Source organism: Siphateles boraxobius, unplaced genomic scaffold (assembly GCF_051911475.1).
Source record: "Siphateles boraxobius isolate OS27281-9 unplaced genomic scaffold, OSU_SipBor_1 65, whole genome shotgun sequence".
NCBI classification, from domain to species: Eukaryota; Metazoa; Chordata; class Actinopteri; order Cypriniformes; family Leuciscidae; genus Siphateles; species Siphateles boraxobius.
In genome coordinates, this window is record NW_027509192.1 from 10887771 (window position 1) to 10903847 (window position 16077).

A 16077-nucleotide genomic window follows, 5' to 3' on the forward strand; every position below is an offset into this window, starting at 1 on the left:
TGTTTCAGTCAGGTTACGAAACCTCCAAACCCACGCGTCCAACGAACACCCCCCACACTGTTTTATGAATGAAGGTTGTTACTTATTGGCCACGAGGACTCATATTGTCCCGCCCCCGCTGAGCAGTCGCTACGAGTCTATTGGTCGGCACGAACGCCAGTCACATTCATTCAGTCGCGCTGTCACACCAATGAGTCATACACTGAGGAAAAAAAAGACTGGCATGCTGGTTTGCTGCATTTTTCTTCGAGAGGCACATGTATGACTCGATTTTTCCACTTTCTTGGTTCTCCTAAACACATAACAACGTTTGTGAATTAACTAAAATCCCTTAAATCCGCTTGTTTTACAGTGCATTAGAGACAAATGACACAAAATAAACGTTGAATATTGAAAAGTCATTGTATTAAGAATACAAGTGTGAATATACATCCATAGGGCACATACGAAGGCCTACATTACATAAATGCATTTCATGAGGACATGGATAAGCTCAAACAAGCAAAACAACCTATCTATCTATCTATCTATCTATCTATCTATCTATCTATCTATCTATCTGTCTATCTATCTATCTATCTATCTATCTATCTATCTATCTATCTATCTATCTATCTATCTATCTATCTATCTATCTATCTTCCATGTCTATGGCTGGCTGTGCGTGGTAATGAATGACCAGCAAAGTTGTAAAGCATTTTCCACCAGTTCTGTCTATAATAACAACCGGCTTACGCGCTTGGATAGGACAATACGTGTTATTTTACACAGTAAATAGCGTACTGCCTAAGTTAAGATGATTTGAACAGTGTTATTTGGGGAAACTCTGATTATTTTATAATGTAGACACGCTTATTATTAATAATTCTCACGGTGAACATCCTCGCACGTTAAACTACAATAACCACGCAACAGCGCTGCACCAAAACATCGCGAGAACTCTGGGCGCGAATAACGCCCAGAGAGGATGGTTATGTAAACACCAGTCTATGGTAAACACATAGGCACGTAGTAGGTATGCAGTTGACCAACCTGTGCAAATACAACGTAAACTGTTGTGAAACACATTTTTAATCGACTCACACAAGTATGCGGGCATGAAAGCGATACGCGAGTGTTGTACGCGGTGAAACTCAATTGGCTCTTTGCTCGTGTCTAGCTTGTCAGGTTGACATTCAGTCAGACTTACACACAGACTGTTGCCATTCGGTTCAATCACGACCCGAAACTTAACCTAAAATATAAGCCCGCCGATTCGTGCACAATATAAGTAACGCATGAAACATGTAAACAAAATAGTGTTTAGTAGAAAAAAGTATGAACATCGTGGAGAAAAACATTTTAATGTCAGTATTTTGAATTGTATGATGCTCTGGATGTGGAAACCCGTCTCTCTGCTTAGCCATTGCCCTCTCGCTACTTTTTGTCTTTTTGTATTTGAAAGGCTCATACACGAACGTTTTCAATATGTCAGTTTTGCAGATTTACCCCACACTTATAAGAATAAAAATAAGCCAACAGTCTCTAAAATAACGCCCAACATTTTATTTGCACTGACACGGGACAGAGAATGCAGACTGATTACAAAATACGTGATTCATCACAACTTCGTCACCTCAACAACAAACTTCCAGCTTTTTGATTTGGCAATATGCAGTCACTTTAATCACACCATATACTACTTGCACCATACGTACAGCTTATTTCCTGTTATAAAAAGCTAAACAATCAGTCAAATAGTTAATTCAGCATATGTTATCGAAGTGCACTATATAGAAATTATATACAAAAACATAGGAGTGCAAAACTCTTTAACGTCGTCCAGCAAGCACATGTAACTCATATCACATAATACAACTTCAGACACGTAGGGTTGCATGATACACAAAAACAGCAAGGCAGAAAAAAATAGTACAATTATAAAGCAATCAAAATATAAGACACGTAAAGCACAAATAATCTGATACATAGAGCACTACCACTATTATTTTTGTTTTTATTATACTACAATGGATATAATATAATACTTTGATAAATGATGCAGAATCTAGACATTTTTTTACTTTAATATAATTTGCTTATACAACCTTAAAACAGAATTTTCGACATACACACACACACACACACACACACACACACACACACACACACACACACACACACACACACACACTTACACACGTTTCCTTTCAGTCTTTCATGTAACACATTATATATTCCTGCTTTCCGTCCTCGGCACTCACAGATCTACCACAGACATCTTAAGATGAACTCGACGCATACAATCTTTATTTATTTTTTATTCAAACACATTTGCTTCTGCCTTTTTCTGCACTGTACAGGCCCTCGGACTCTTTGGCAATTCAAACAAATAATTTTTCATATTAATTGTGCTCAAAATGGTCCAAAAACACTAGTTATGAAACATTATTACATAAATACACGATATAATAAACTAGTCTATGGAAAGAACGTATAAAAACAGCGTAATGGTTATAAGCTCACTTGGGCCGTGTGAGTGATACGTCAGCAGCAGCAGCGCGTTTCAGCACCACGTGTAGTGGACAGCTCCGACTCCCATTCAACACTCTGCACCTTCAACAATTTGAACAAACTATAGGATCCCAGAAATATGCAACCCTCGCAATTATAAAGCACCACAAGCTTTAAAAAACATCCATGTGCTGCGCCTGTATTTGTCATACTCTTCTACAGACGCGGACATTTAATGCGCTCACGTTCTTATGACCAGAGTCACAACAAATCCATTCAAGCTACATAGACTATTATTTAGCTAGCACAAATAAGATTAAATCCGACTATGTTTCCCTCCGCCTCTTTGCGTATTGAAACAACACAAGCGCTCTCGTATACATTTCGTCTATAGATTTCCCTCACTTTGGTGAAGAGTTATAACAAATGCATCTATATATGCATTTATATGCAAGTATACTTTTTTTAGTAGCTCAAACACTTCATACGTTCATTTTCATATCCCCTTAGGTCTCACGCAGCTCACACGTGACAGACGTCTGGATGTGACAATGTAAGCAAAGTCCAGCTCATTTATTAAAACCCAGAAAGTTTACAGACAAATATTGCAAATACCTGACGGTGTTATTGTTCATAAAAAGAAATAAACTTGCTGAATGTCCATTAACAGGTGTAATACAGTCTAACAGACGTTGGTTTGACGTTGATCTTCTGGGCAGGATACAAAGTAAAGTTTTCCCAGATTTTCTTATCCTATAGGGGGGAAATAAAATACGTTTTAGTATTTTTTAAAAGATCACATCTTCTGAATCATGCATCATTTATGTATCATCTAAAAAAAAAGACTGATGGCATTAAATAAAACATTTAAAACATATATTTCAGGGTTTTATCACCACTTCTGCTCATTCAGAAAATATAGTATTTTACCTATCAGTTTATAAGGTGAAAATCATACTAATCTCCTCTACAACATTTATTGAGAGGGAAGTTTGTATACTGTCAGCATGACGCAGGCCACATTATGTGGTGAAAAAAAATACAGACACTGATAAAATGCCACATACCTTTTTATTTTTCCCTCTCGCATGTGAAAGTTCTGGATCAGACGATTAACCGTAGGACCTCATCACCATTTTATCACGACTGAGGCCTTTGCCACGCTAGACGGGTTTCGAAAGACAAAGCACGCAAAAACAGATAAAGAGTTATGATTTCAAACATTAACAGGGATTTTAGAACATTTACAGTAATATAAATATTTGCTTAGGGTGTGTTCTTTAACAATACATATTTTTCACACAAATAGTCTAAAAAGCATGACATATGCTGTGCACACACATACACACACACACACACACACACACACACACACACACACACACACACACACACACACACACACACACACACACACACACACACACACACACACACACACACACACAACACACACACACACACACACACACACACACACACACACACACACACACACACACACACACATCCCCCCACACACACACACACACACACACACACACACACACACACACACACACACAGTCAAACTCACATGCACATCCACATGTATCATGTCCACATCCATCCTTGTGCATCATTTTATTCGATTTCAAAACAACCTTTTCATATTGACCACAACTGTACAGATACCAATAATTTAAAACAGACAACATCTTGTATTCCACATTAGTCCTGCTTTCTTAAACATCTAAAATAAACCTTGTGAAGAATAACTGCTGTAAACTTAAAGTTTCAGCATATCTGTATTTAAGATTAAAATTATATAGTGTTTAAAATTATTCAGGGTCATTTCATATTATAGAAAAAGCTATAATTTAGCAAAAGTTGCTTTGCTTACTAAAAAAACAACAAACCCTTAAATATAAGATTTTATTCTGTATATTTAGACATAATGCATTTATAAGGAAATATAATCAATCAAAATGTAGCTAAATTATCTTTAACAATGCATTCTGATTTGTTGTACTATATAACTGCATGTGTTTGGCTCGTCTGCCCTGCCGTCTCTTTCTCAAAGCTCGTGCTTAAGTTTCACAACCTCTCGGCCATGTGCTCACAAAAAAACAACACACACGCACACACACACAAACACACATACAAGCCTTTACATGTGCGCAGACAATTGAACGCAAGTATTTACACACACATCTGACTTACACGCTCATATATGCTTGCATTCACACAAGCGGTTTTAGGGCCTCTAAACAATCACATAAAGCCTTACAACATGAACACACACCCCTGTACGCTCTTACAGTACGTAAATACGTAAATATCAGTTCAACTGACAAACACACACGCACACACACACGTGCCTTTAGACACACACTCACTCATATTCACTCAAAAAAAATGTTGCCTTGCGATAATGATACAATGCTTTCTGATATACACTTACACACATTTTGTTCATAAGCAAATGTCACACACATACTGTCTGTATTAACGGCAAAAATTAGCATGCTTTATATTCACTTACAAACAAACACACACACACACACACACACACACACACACACACATTCATAAATATCTATGTATGTACTCTTACGTATGTACAAGGTTTTGCAAACACACATGCACCTTAAAATAATACAAAGCTTTTTGACACACACTAACACATACACATTCCTGCACACACTCACACACACTTGCTTCATCTGATTCTCAAACATTTACACTATATATATATATATATATATATATATATATATATATATATGTGTGTGTGTGATTTACAATGCACCCCTTTACAATGGTATACTTGAACATTTCAAACACACCGCAAGTTATATACACACACACACACACACACACACACACACACACAAGACGTTTTATACACACCAACACATGCACACATTTCTCAAGCATTTTTGCTGATACACTGTCTATACTGACAAAATCACACACATCTACCTCTCCATTCTCTAACAAACGTACATATATATTCACAAGACATTTTACACACACACACATCCGCAATAAAATGGTATTATAAATAATTCTGACACACAATAACACTCACACACATTCCCAGAGCATTTTGTGTGGGTATGCAAACATATGACACAAGCAACACATCTCACAGTTATATATGGCACTGGATACACACACACAGATTTGGCCTGAACAATGAAAATTTGCTCAAAAACAACGTCACTAAAGTTAAATGTGTTTCCTGAGACCCTCATGCTGAATACATACAGACTAGTTAAGAACTGACTAGGTACAATATATAGTATAAGTTACTGATATCAAATTAAACACAGAATCATTATTCAAACAGTGTATATACATGTGTATGTATGTGTGTCCGTGTGTGTAAAATGATAAATATAAATGTATATAAAATGGTCTGAGGTTACGTTCTTGTACGTCTAATGTTGTTATACATCAGTCGCATGGCTCTACATTTCATACAAACAAAAAACACACACAGAAAGCCCAAAAACAGGGAACTTAACTATTTTAACCCTCTAAAAACATGTGTGATGGCTAACAATGTTAAGGTGAAACTGAGTGACAGTGTTGTTAAGTTCACTGGTTTCTACATCTTTCCATATGATTAGTATGAAACTAGTTTTAACTACGCCATTTGTCTTATTTTTAATAGAAGTTTTTGCATTACTAAAGATAAACAGTTTAATACTAGATAAAACACATACTAAGCTTTTAATGTAAGTTAGTTAATTCATCATTAAAAACTATCTGTAATACCAAAACTTACATTCAGAATTTTTTTTAACAAAGAAATGTGTTAATTTGAACATTTTTGTGCAATGTCTATGTTTTTGATGGTTTTAAGAGTTTGATCAAACTGATGAACACTTTTCAAATGTTCTTTTTAAAAAAGACTAGCTGCAACTTTATTGAAACAGTATTCATTTTGGTCAGCAAGACTGCAATAATATAATAAGCGTCTCCCTCTGTGCGTTGTCGTCTTTTTATGTGCCGTTGGAGCCTGCACTTTCCTCACGTCACTATCAGAACTGACCTGTTACCTATATTGTTTTTTTTTTAACAGCGGCCACTTAAACACCTCATTTTGTTCTTTAAATACATGTAATAGGGATCATTCCTCTTTTGGAAGATATTCCAATCGAAGCAGATCACACAGACACAACTGATTGTGAGCATTGAAGGTTTTGCTCGCTTGATTTTTTACATAGAGAGTGTTATTTACATTTCTAAAGGTGATTTTCAGACATCACACACTCAAAAAGCAGAATTTTGCTTCTTTTCTTATTCTTGCTAAGGTGTGAATGGATGTCAGAAAGAGAGTTTTTGTCATTATAACTATTATAACAAGTAGATTTGTTTGGGTCTAAACAGGTGTCGGTTGATACCTCGTTTATTGGTCAACTCCCTCTTTTTCCTCCGTCAACTTCCATTTCTGTCAGCCGTCCTTGTCCTTCCATGAGGATCGCAGTTGGTTCAGCTTCACAGATCGCTTTTGCACAGATGTCTGGTCATCAGCAGTTTTTCTACAAATAAAAGACACAATTAGCAAATAAACCCTATAAAACATCCAGACATGCAGCTAAACATAAACACACACCCACACACAGAACATCGGCATTCTTTATCTAAAATTGTTGATTAAATTAAATTAAATACTTAATAATTCATATTTTTTTATTGTTTTATTTTATTTTATAGTATTATATTTTTTGTCTTTTTTTTAGACTGCTCTGTGAGTAAATGAATATGTTCTAACATTGTAAAGTTACGATTTCTTCTCCATTACAAATTATTTTTCAACAAAGGCCTACTTTATATGATCTTTTTATAAATCTATATGATCAGCATTTAAATAATAATAGAAATTTCATCATGGTGATATATCTTTTTTTAAAATCATTTTTTGGCTCCATTTAGTGCTATTTGCTAAGGTAACTGAAAATTTCAGATTTACATTTAAATTCATGTATTTGATCAAAAGATCCAATTTTAACCACATTTAAAATGAACTGACTGAAAACATGATAGCTGAATTTAACTGAGAAATAACATGCATATCATTTTGATATAAATAATTGAATGCAGAGTAAATGCATGAACGGGTATTTCTGCGGCAGTGAGGTCGTGACATGTTCTCATGACGGGACCACCCTCTTAGGTACAAGCGGACACTCCCCTTCCCTAAAAAATTCCATCCGGAACTGACTCATCCCTCACACCTTCCCTGACTCATCCATGTATGGATAGAGGGAATGTGAGAAAAGAATGAACGGGGGAGCACATATGCATATATTCCGCTTGTTAATCCATAAGCGGCCATCATTTGCTAAGTGTTATTTGTTGTTACGGGACCCTAATGTTGGCATCATGTTCCTGTGGACTGATTCGAATGACAGTTTATCTCATATGTCATTTTGCACAATTTAGGCAAGTCACAGGATTCTTGAGATGATAAAAAGGCTTTAGGTGTTATTTAGTGTCATCACAGCATTATGAAATGTTCGAGAGGAGATTAAATAACATGTCTTTGACACAATATGTCAAAGACCGGCATATAAAATGTTGAAAGAGACCAGAGGGAATGAGCTGAGGGAAAAAAAAGAGGGTAAAACAGTGAACAACATGAAAAAACTGCGCCTTGTTACATTAGAAGCTTGTTTCTCGTTTGTCATGCTTTTAAATTATTTTTTAGCTTGATTTAGATTGTGGTTATTAATAGTTAAACATTAATATGTGAGTGTTAAAATTAAAAACTCTATCTTTAAATAGTATTAGGTAGAGATGGAAAAACAATTACACATCATTTGTTTAGAAAAACGAATCTTTAATAAGATAAAACTGACTGGGTGAGAATACCGGGTGACGTCTTTTGCTCACCCAGTTAATCAATCAACAAACGTATAGCTAATTCATAAAAAAAATAAAAAATGTTTTAATAAATGTGTGTTTGAATTCATTTTTGAAAGAGAGAGACGTATATCCGTGAGTGGGGAAAAAAGTACCTACGTGAAGAACTGAAAGTACCTAAAATCTCAGGTATGAAAAAACTATATATATATATATATATATATATATATATATATGATATTATGATAAAACTATTTGTTACATTTATTTTTAAAGAGGTTAAGTCTTCAAATTAAATACATTGCTAAATTGAAATATCCCATTGTAGCCAGTGTTGGGTCCCTATCCTCACTTAAATTATAATATAATGTCAGTAGAATATGACTCATACATACAGAAAATGAACAAAATAGTATTTATGATATTACAGTAAAGTAATCTGTACCTAAATCTGTTTTAAAACACTTTGTCTCACATTGTTTGTCAGCATCTCAACGTTATGTCGTGAAATTTCTTCTGGGAGGTATACTAAGTTAGTATATTGTGTCAATAATTCCTTAAAAAAAGCCAGAAAAAAATGTTTGGCTAATTTTGTCTTTTAGGTTCCTTCTTAACGTCCAGCCTGTGTTCAAATAGTCTCCTTTACTCTGTAAATTATAAATATTTTTATGATGCACACAAATATTTTTTCCATTTAAAAAACAATGAACCAAAATCATCCTGGACTTTCTGTAAACTAAACTGCAATCAGCACTTAGCAGTACTGTCAAAATACTGTTAGATGTCACACACTAAAATCTCTCAAACTAAAACTGTTGACGAGCCAATCCAAATATCAGATTTTCCACATTATGTAGCTTCATTTTTTATATTTTGCAGCTCAACATATCTCAGAACTTCAGTGATCATTTCACTTAAGACTTGCATTACAAGTCAATAAAAGTTGAGGCATGCAGTCAGTGAAAGCTACTTTAGTGCAGACACAGAAATAATATAATATTTTCATGTCCTTTTGCTTTTCTTAAAAAAAATATTAACTACCTTTTCAAAACATATCTACATATGCAGATATGAAATCAGGGTGTGTGAGTGTGTGTGTGAGAGAGAGAGAGAGACCCTGTGCCTATGCACATATCAAGTATATACCTGTGATAATATGTTTGTATTGTTCCTAAGTGTTATAGGAATAAATATTGAATGTTTATTTAACATAAATAGTCTACAACATACAAACCCGAGTAGTGATCCAATTCACTATAGAAAAAAAATCATTCCATATCTGCAAGACCAACACCAAAAGTATTAATATGCTTTTTTTCTATCAAGACTTATACTTATATATAAACAGAAAGACATGAAAATTTCATCCGAATTGTCCTAACACACAGTAGACAGGGCGCCACACCCACCTTAGTGACTTTCAGGTCGTTTCCTTGTAAACTACAACCGGAGCACTTAAGACGTTACACAGGCCTGAAACCGTAATCCAACAGTTTCATAGGCGTAATAATAACAAAGAAAAAAACCTTTAACAGTTGAAACCTTGTAATATGGACCAAACCTATCCCTGCTGCAGCTTCAAACGGTTACTGACAAACAAGGACAAAAGCAGAGGCCACTCTCGCAAAGGACTGAAGCGGAAAGAATTAACTTACGAATACGGTGACGTCACGATCAACACCGTTTGGGAACGTTCTGTGACTCGAACCGTTCGTTTGTTTCACCTTCTGTACATGACATGATGGATCCCTCAAGTTTTCTCCTGACCTGTGCACAAACACAAGAACACAAAGTTGTACATAAATACCAGTGGGATCGTTTGAAAAGCGCAGTTTGGACATGAACGGCTTTATACACGTTTAGTGAGTTAAAAGAGTAGATAATGGGGCGAAAAATAAACCTTGGAAAAGCCATTCGCATACAGATGCCATTAATTCAACAAAAACTCGTTTGGTGCACTTTTCAAGTAAGTTTACATACGCAGAGACATACTGTACTAAAGTCTCGTAAATGTGCGTTACGAAAAGTTTCGTTAAATTAATTAGACGGTACAAAAAACCCTATAGGCCATTAAACACTGTGAGAAAAACTAGCAAACTTTAAAGCTTAAGAATAACTGATGGCATTATGTGTTAGTTAAGGAAAGTTTACTGCACTTTTTGACCACTTGGAATTCAGTTACTGTGCAGAAAACTTATCGAGATATCGAGTTGAAATTGCTGAAATTATTGGTAGGCTACACGTTTAATGGATAGAAAAAGATGCTTTTTATCATAAAAAGAAAACATTCTGCTCGGCCTCTCCCTGACGATGTTTATACACCATTGTAATGTTTCTAACCCTAATTAATTATGAATTTCTGCAGTCAAACATGTCATGTGATGATATAAAATGATAAGGCCAACAATATCCGCGTTTCATTCCATCCGAAAACCTGTAAATCCCCCTTCAGTCTTCGCTGCTCACCTGGCCTCGTTCGCATGAGCATCAAATGAATCATTTGGATCAAAAAAACGTGTTCAAACTCAAAACGAACACTTACATGATTGCATATTACATTTTAGCTATCAGCAATAGGGTTTTAAAATAAGGATTGTTGTTTAAGTTTGACCACAATGTTCTTGAAGTATGTACAACTTTTTTCAAGACTTTATGCATATCGAAAATAATTAGGCTACGTAATATGTTAAACTCCATAAAGTTAACGTTTTCAAATATTTTAACCAATTTCAGGAGAACCTCGTCTTGACGTCATGTTTTTATTGCTCTATATATAATCGAAGCAATGCATCTCTGTTATAATGCAATCATGTGTGAGGGAACACACACGGTTGAGATGGAGTTACTGTTAGTCTGACCTGAAGAAATTTGGGGTTGTCGTCACTAAGGGACTTTGGAGCCCTTTCCAAAATGCTGTAGCAGTAGCACATAATGGGGGCATTTGTATTTGCACTTCCTCTAGCATATATAGGACAGGGGACAGGTGAGTGTCACCGAAAACGGGAAATGACTTATGAGGCACTTGGGGGACCTGACTTCAAGACTGTAGTGACACAGATCGCGTCACTTCTCATCTGTTGAGAATTTCTCAATGGACTGTGTCTGCATGGCATAAAAACTTTATCACCCCGTGTGTCTACATGTTATATCCTGAGTGTGCGTAGGTTTCATAGAGGTGTCATATTTCCAAAATACTGTGTGTGTGTGTGTGTGTGTGTGTGTGTGCGTGTGTAAAAAAGGGAGAAAATAAATAAAAGAAAAGAAAGCAAGGAGATTGGGTGAAACCTTGTTGTCTTTGGGCACCTACGGTGACGTGTTCTCTTACACACACACACACACACACACACACACACACACACACACACACACACACACACACACACACCAAGACACTCTGCCAATGGGCTGATATTTTAATTTTAAACCTGTGTAGAAGTACAACTGGGTCCGCCAGGGTTATACAGCTTACATGTTATTGCGAACAGGGTGGGGTCATTTCAACATTGTTTGGCTTCTAAGTGAATAGCACACTAACGAGATGGCCCCCTATCTCTCTCTCCCTCTCGCTCTCACTCTCTCCCCCGAATGGACCACTGTGTTTTCCCACGTGCAAACTGGGAGGCTCGTTGGTGGAACTGTGGTTTTGTTTGGGTGACTTTTTGTAATCGTATTAACGAGAGCAAATATTCTGGCAATGGAGACGCCAGATAACTCTCGACAGGGAGGGATCTCAGACTTTGGGGACGTAAGTGGGAAAGAAGTTCGGCTTTACATTTGAGCCGCAATACAGTGATGACATTTTTGAAAAAAGAAAGAAAAAAAGAACAAAGTATTTGTAGAAAATAAATACAATAATAATAATAATAATAATAATAATAATAATAATAATAATAGTAATAATAATAATAATAATAATGCAAGCATTTAATCCACGCAGCGTATGGAGCATCATTCGGTGAATGCGCCTTCCGCAAATGCTTTTTGGGGTAAGGGCTTCCCAGCTAGATACTTATGAACAGCAAGCCCAGACCGCAAAAAGATTCGCGAAAGACAAATCGCAGTCTGAAGTCCGTGACATCAAACAGTGACATCCAGGTGGCTTGTGCATGGCTCTGGTTTCCCAATCCTATTCTGTCCAGACATCGGGAAAAGCGAGACAGCGAAGCCCTTTTCCGTGGCTGAACTGTATCCAACTCATTCACATTCTACGAGCATGGGAAGCTTTGAGAGCAGCCAGCATCCAAATGCCTGTATTCTGCGTGCGAGCGCTGTCCGCGGTGCTGAATTCACTGCTTCCCAGTACTTTATTCTCGCTGGCTGTTCTCGTCGCTCGTGCCTATACCGACGTGCGCTGCTATAATTACATCTAAACAAAGACACACATATGACACAGCGACCATTAAGCTCATTTCTTTTTGCTTCGCCGTTTTGTTGCTACTACGAAATATATCCTCTGGTTCGTGATGCCGTTTAGTGGAGAGCTGAGCAGATGAAGCGCTCTTGGTGAGGAGAGAGCAGTCTGTAATCTGCTTGCAATAAATAGAGAGCAGCGAGAGATCTTATTGGCGCAAACAAAAAATCGTCATCCACCAATCGGGTTCTTGCTTATATAGGGACCCCCCTTTTTGAAAAAAAAAAAGAGAAAGGAAGAAAGAAAGGGGAAACCAAATTGTATCCTCGTTGGCGCAAGTGACCAGAAATATTCCGTGTAAGACAATAACATTTAATGTTTTCTGATTTTAAGCCGAATTCGTTCGCAATGTCACGTTTCAAAATGTCCCTCACACACACCACGTCGTGCATTCACGTATGCAAGTGCATCGTCGTGTGTTCATTCAAAACAGAGATATACACATTAGGGTCATTTTCAAAACGGAGGCGTCAGTTTTTTTTAACGTGCATGTAAAACAAAACACATCGCCAGCACGACGACAACAACAACAACACGACAAGCTTCTAAGAGCAGTTTCATTTCATGACCACAAAGAGTTCACTGGCTGATACCACTTAGTGAGGACACGGGGGTCTCTAAACTATCAGAACATAACAAATTCTATACATTACAGTTGCATCACATCTGACATCGCCTGCAGGCACAGCAAACAAAACAATGGTGCGTTATACTAAGCTATATTGGCACCACAAGAACTTTACACAAATGTTCCACAACTTACAACAACAACATTTGGCAAATGCATCCACAGCAGTCAATTCCACACCACTTAAGTGAAAAACATTAATAATGGCACGAAAACACCACACATGGGGGTTCTCAGTGATCCCTCTGGCATATATTTTGGCCATTCACTAATTCCAGCTGTGGAATGTGACTTCATTTCACTTACCCGTGAAGTTCTTGCATCCACGCGATCATTTGTCAAATTTCACAAGAGCGTCTCTTCTTGGAACTATGCAAGATACAATACGAAGTGGGAGGGTCACGATCTATATCTGGACCCCCCCCCCGCACACACACACACATCCCTCCCCTCCCCAGTCTAAATTCATCCCGAACCAAGACTCCCCCCTCCCTTCCTCTTAATCACTGATATTCTTCTTGCGCCTTCGTGGTGCAAGGGGAGGTTGAAGTGGCTAGGCAAAAGAGATATGGCTTGAGATGTAACAGGTGTAAAAACAGTGATAATAATAATAATAATGATAATTTTAAAAAAAATCAAGCCCAAATGCCACCATTATGAGGATTTTATTTAGTGGTCGCATCATTTGCGGACGTCTCCAGTCAGTCACGATTCTCCACCTTCTGTCTGCACCGCACAGCGACTGCATCTCCTGACGCAGCCAACGCGCACATATTACTCACTATAGCAGTCACGACTCGGATAAATCCGTGTTTCCACTAAAATTACAACGCCAGCATTGACTTAAGAAGATTTTGCTATGTCTGGGATAGGTGTAGAGAGCCACAGTGTCTTTGAAAAGGTCAAGGTAATGAGTTTTTTTTCCTGCAAAAAATCCGCGGTCATTCCTGGACTCACTACGACTTTAAGCATTTAAGCGAACACGAATGTACATTTTGCAGGGAATATAACCCCTGAACAGTTTAAACCGTGTGCACGCTGGAGGGTTGAAATTATACATTTATTAAGTGGTGCTTTGATAAAAACAACACTAACGTGATTTTTTTTTTTTTTTTGCACAACTGCACAAATGGTGTTGAATGCAACGCGAATGCGTTAGTTTTGGCACACGATCAGTAGTATAGTCCACAGCAATCGAAAACAGTCGATTGCAGTACTGTATAATGAAAATGACGTGGGCGGAAGAGTAATCCATGTGAATCCGCCTATAGCTACACACAGTCTCGAGCAGATCTGGTGGCCAAGTGTTCAAACAACGCACGCGGGAACATTTGCGCGCACACACACAGAAAAAAAAGTCCTAAAACTTAAGTCGCATTTCGAGAACGTGTGCCTAGTGGCATCCCTTTCACGGGTGGTGGCCAAAATAAGGGCTGACCATTTAGGGCGATTTTGGATGCACGGATACCCCTTGACGCCACACCAGGGTTTCCCTCGTCGGCTGTTGCTGGTGTTTTTCCTTTTGGCGCGGCGTCTTCCACCAATATTTATTAGCCTTTTTTCCTCTTCACATATTTTGAGAGATATGTCCCCTCACTCTTCTAGTGCTGTCGGTTTCCATTCACACTTTCAGCTGTAGCGAAGAGGCAAAATTGACTCAACAGCGCCGTCAGACAAAGGAGTTTGAATTTGCTTTTTTTGCTTCACTTATTTACCATTCGCGAGGTTCCTGCTCTGAGGAGAGAGTGGATTATTGCATTTCTAACAAGTGGATGAAAAGGCACCTGTTTGACAAGAGCACACAGTATGCATGAAGCAAATGGTTGCGCTCTGTTCGGTGGAGGGAATTGCACGTTACTCAATGCATGCAACATATCGTGCAAAAAACAACAACAACAAAAACCAACAAGTAATCGAACCAAAAATCGCCGTGAATGTTTACTTACCAGTGCAGCGAGACCTTGCTGAAAGCAGGGAAAACACAGACATGAGTTTAAACCATCATACGTGAGCATGTCACACAAAAACAAGCAAGATGAAAATCAAATACTGCCCTTGATACATATCTATCCCCAGCAACACGTCCAAGTTTTCTCAGAATCGCAGTCCTTTTTATACAAGTGATACAGTCTTCCTATTTCTGGACCACGATCAAACACTGATGCTATTTTTAGCGCCCAGTAAGAAAAAAACACACTCACAAAGACATCGCTCAGGAGCGTTACGTGGAGTGCATGTAATGTACATTAATTTTGCCTCTTCAACTCCATGCGAGGGCTCCGACTCGCCTCCGATGCATCGCTGCAGTGATTTTCTTTTTTTCGTTTTTTTTCCAAACGAACTGCTTCAGTGCCTCTCTCTCTTATGGGCTAAATATTTCTAACGTTCGCTTGAGAGTCGCTTTCTTAGCACAAGTAGTTCCCGCTTTCCTCGTTCCTTTATGTCGCTCACCATCCTCTTTATTATACGCGTCTTACGCGGTGTGTCTCCATGCAACTTTCGCTTGGAAACTCGGGACGGATTCGCTGCTCATAAAGAAGAAAACACACGCAGGCACTCACACACACACAGAGACACATACGCGGGCTAACGCACACAAACAACCATAATCAGTTGCACTGCGAGCGGAATATGTTTTGTCTTGAGAGCAGTAGCTACACAAACGATGATAATTAAAGCTTGCAGAATC

At 37.8% G+C, this 16077-nt stretch overlaps 1 long non-coding RNA gene across 1 annotated transcript; it reads right to left on the minus strand.

Annotated features, from left to right (window-relative positions):
- Positions 1-1521: 1521 nt before the first annotated feature.
- On the minus strand, positions 1522-16077 carry LOC143720937 (uncharacterized). The gene is made up of 6 exons (XR_013196655.1): positions 15590-16077; positions 15335-15352; positions 10005-10116; positions 6888-7025; positions 3561-3656; positions 1522-3246 (listed from the first exon to the last, which is right to left on the minus strand). It is a non-coding gene; the product is annotated as an uncharacterized LOC143720937 (long non-coding RNA).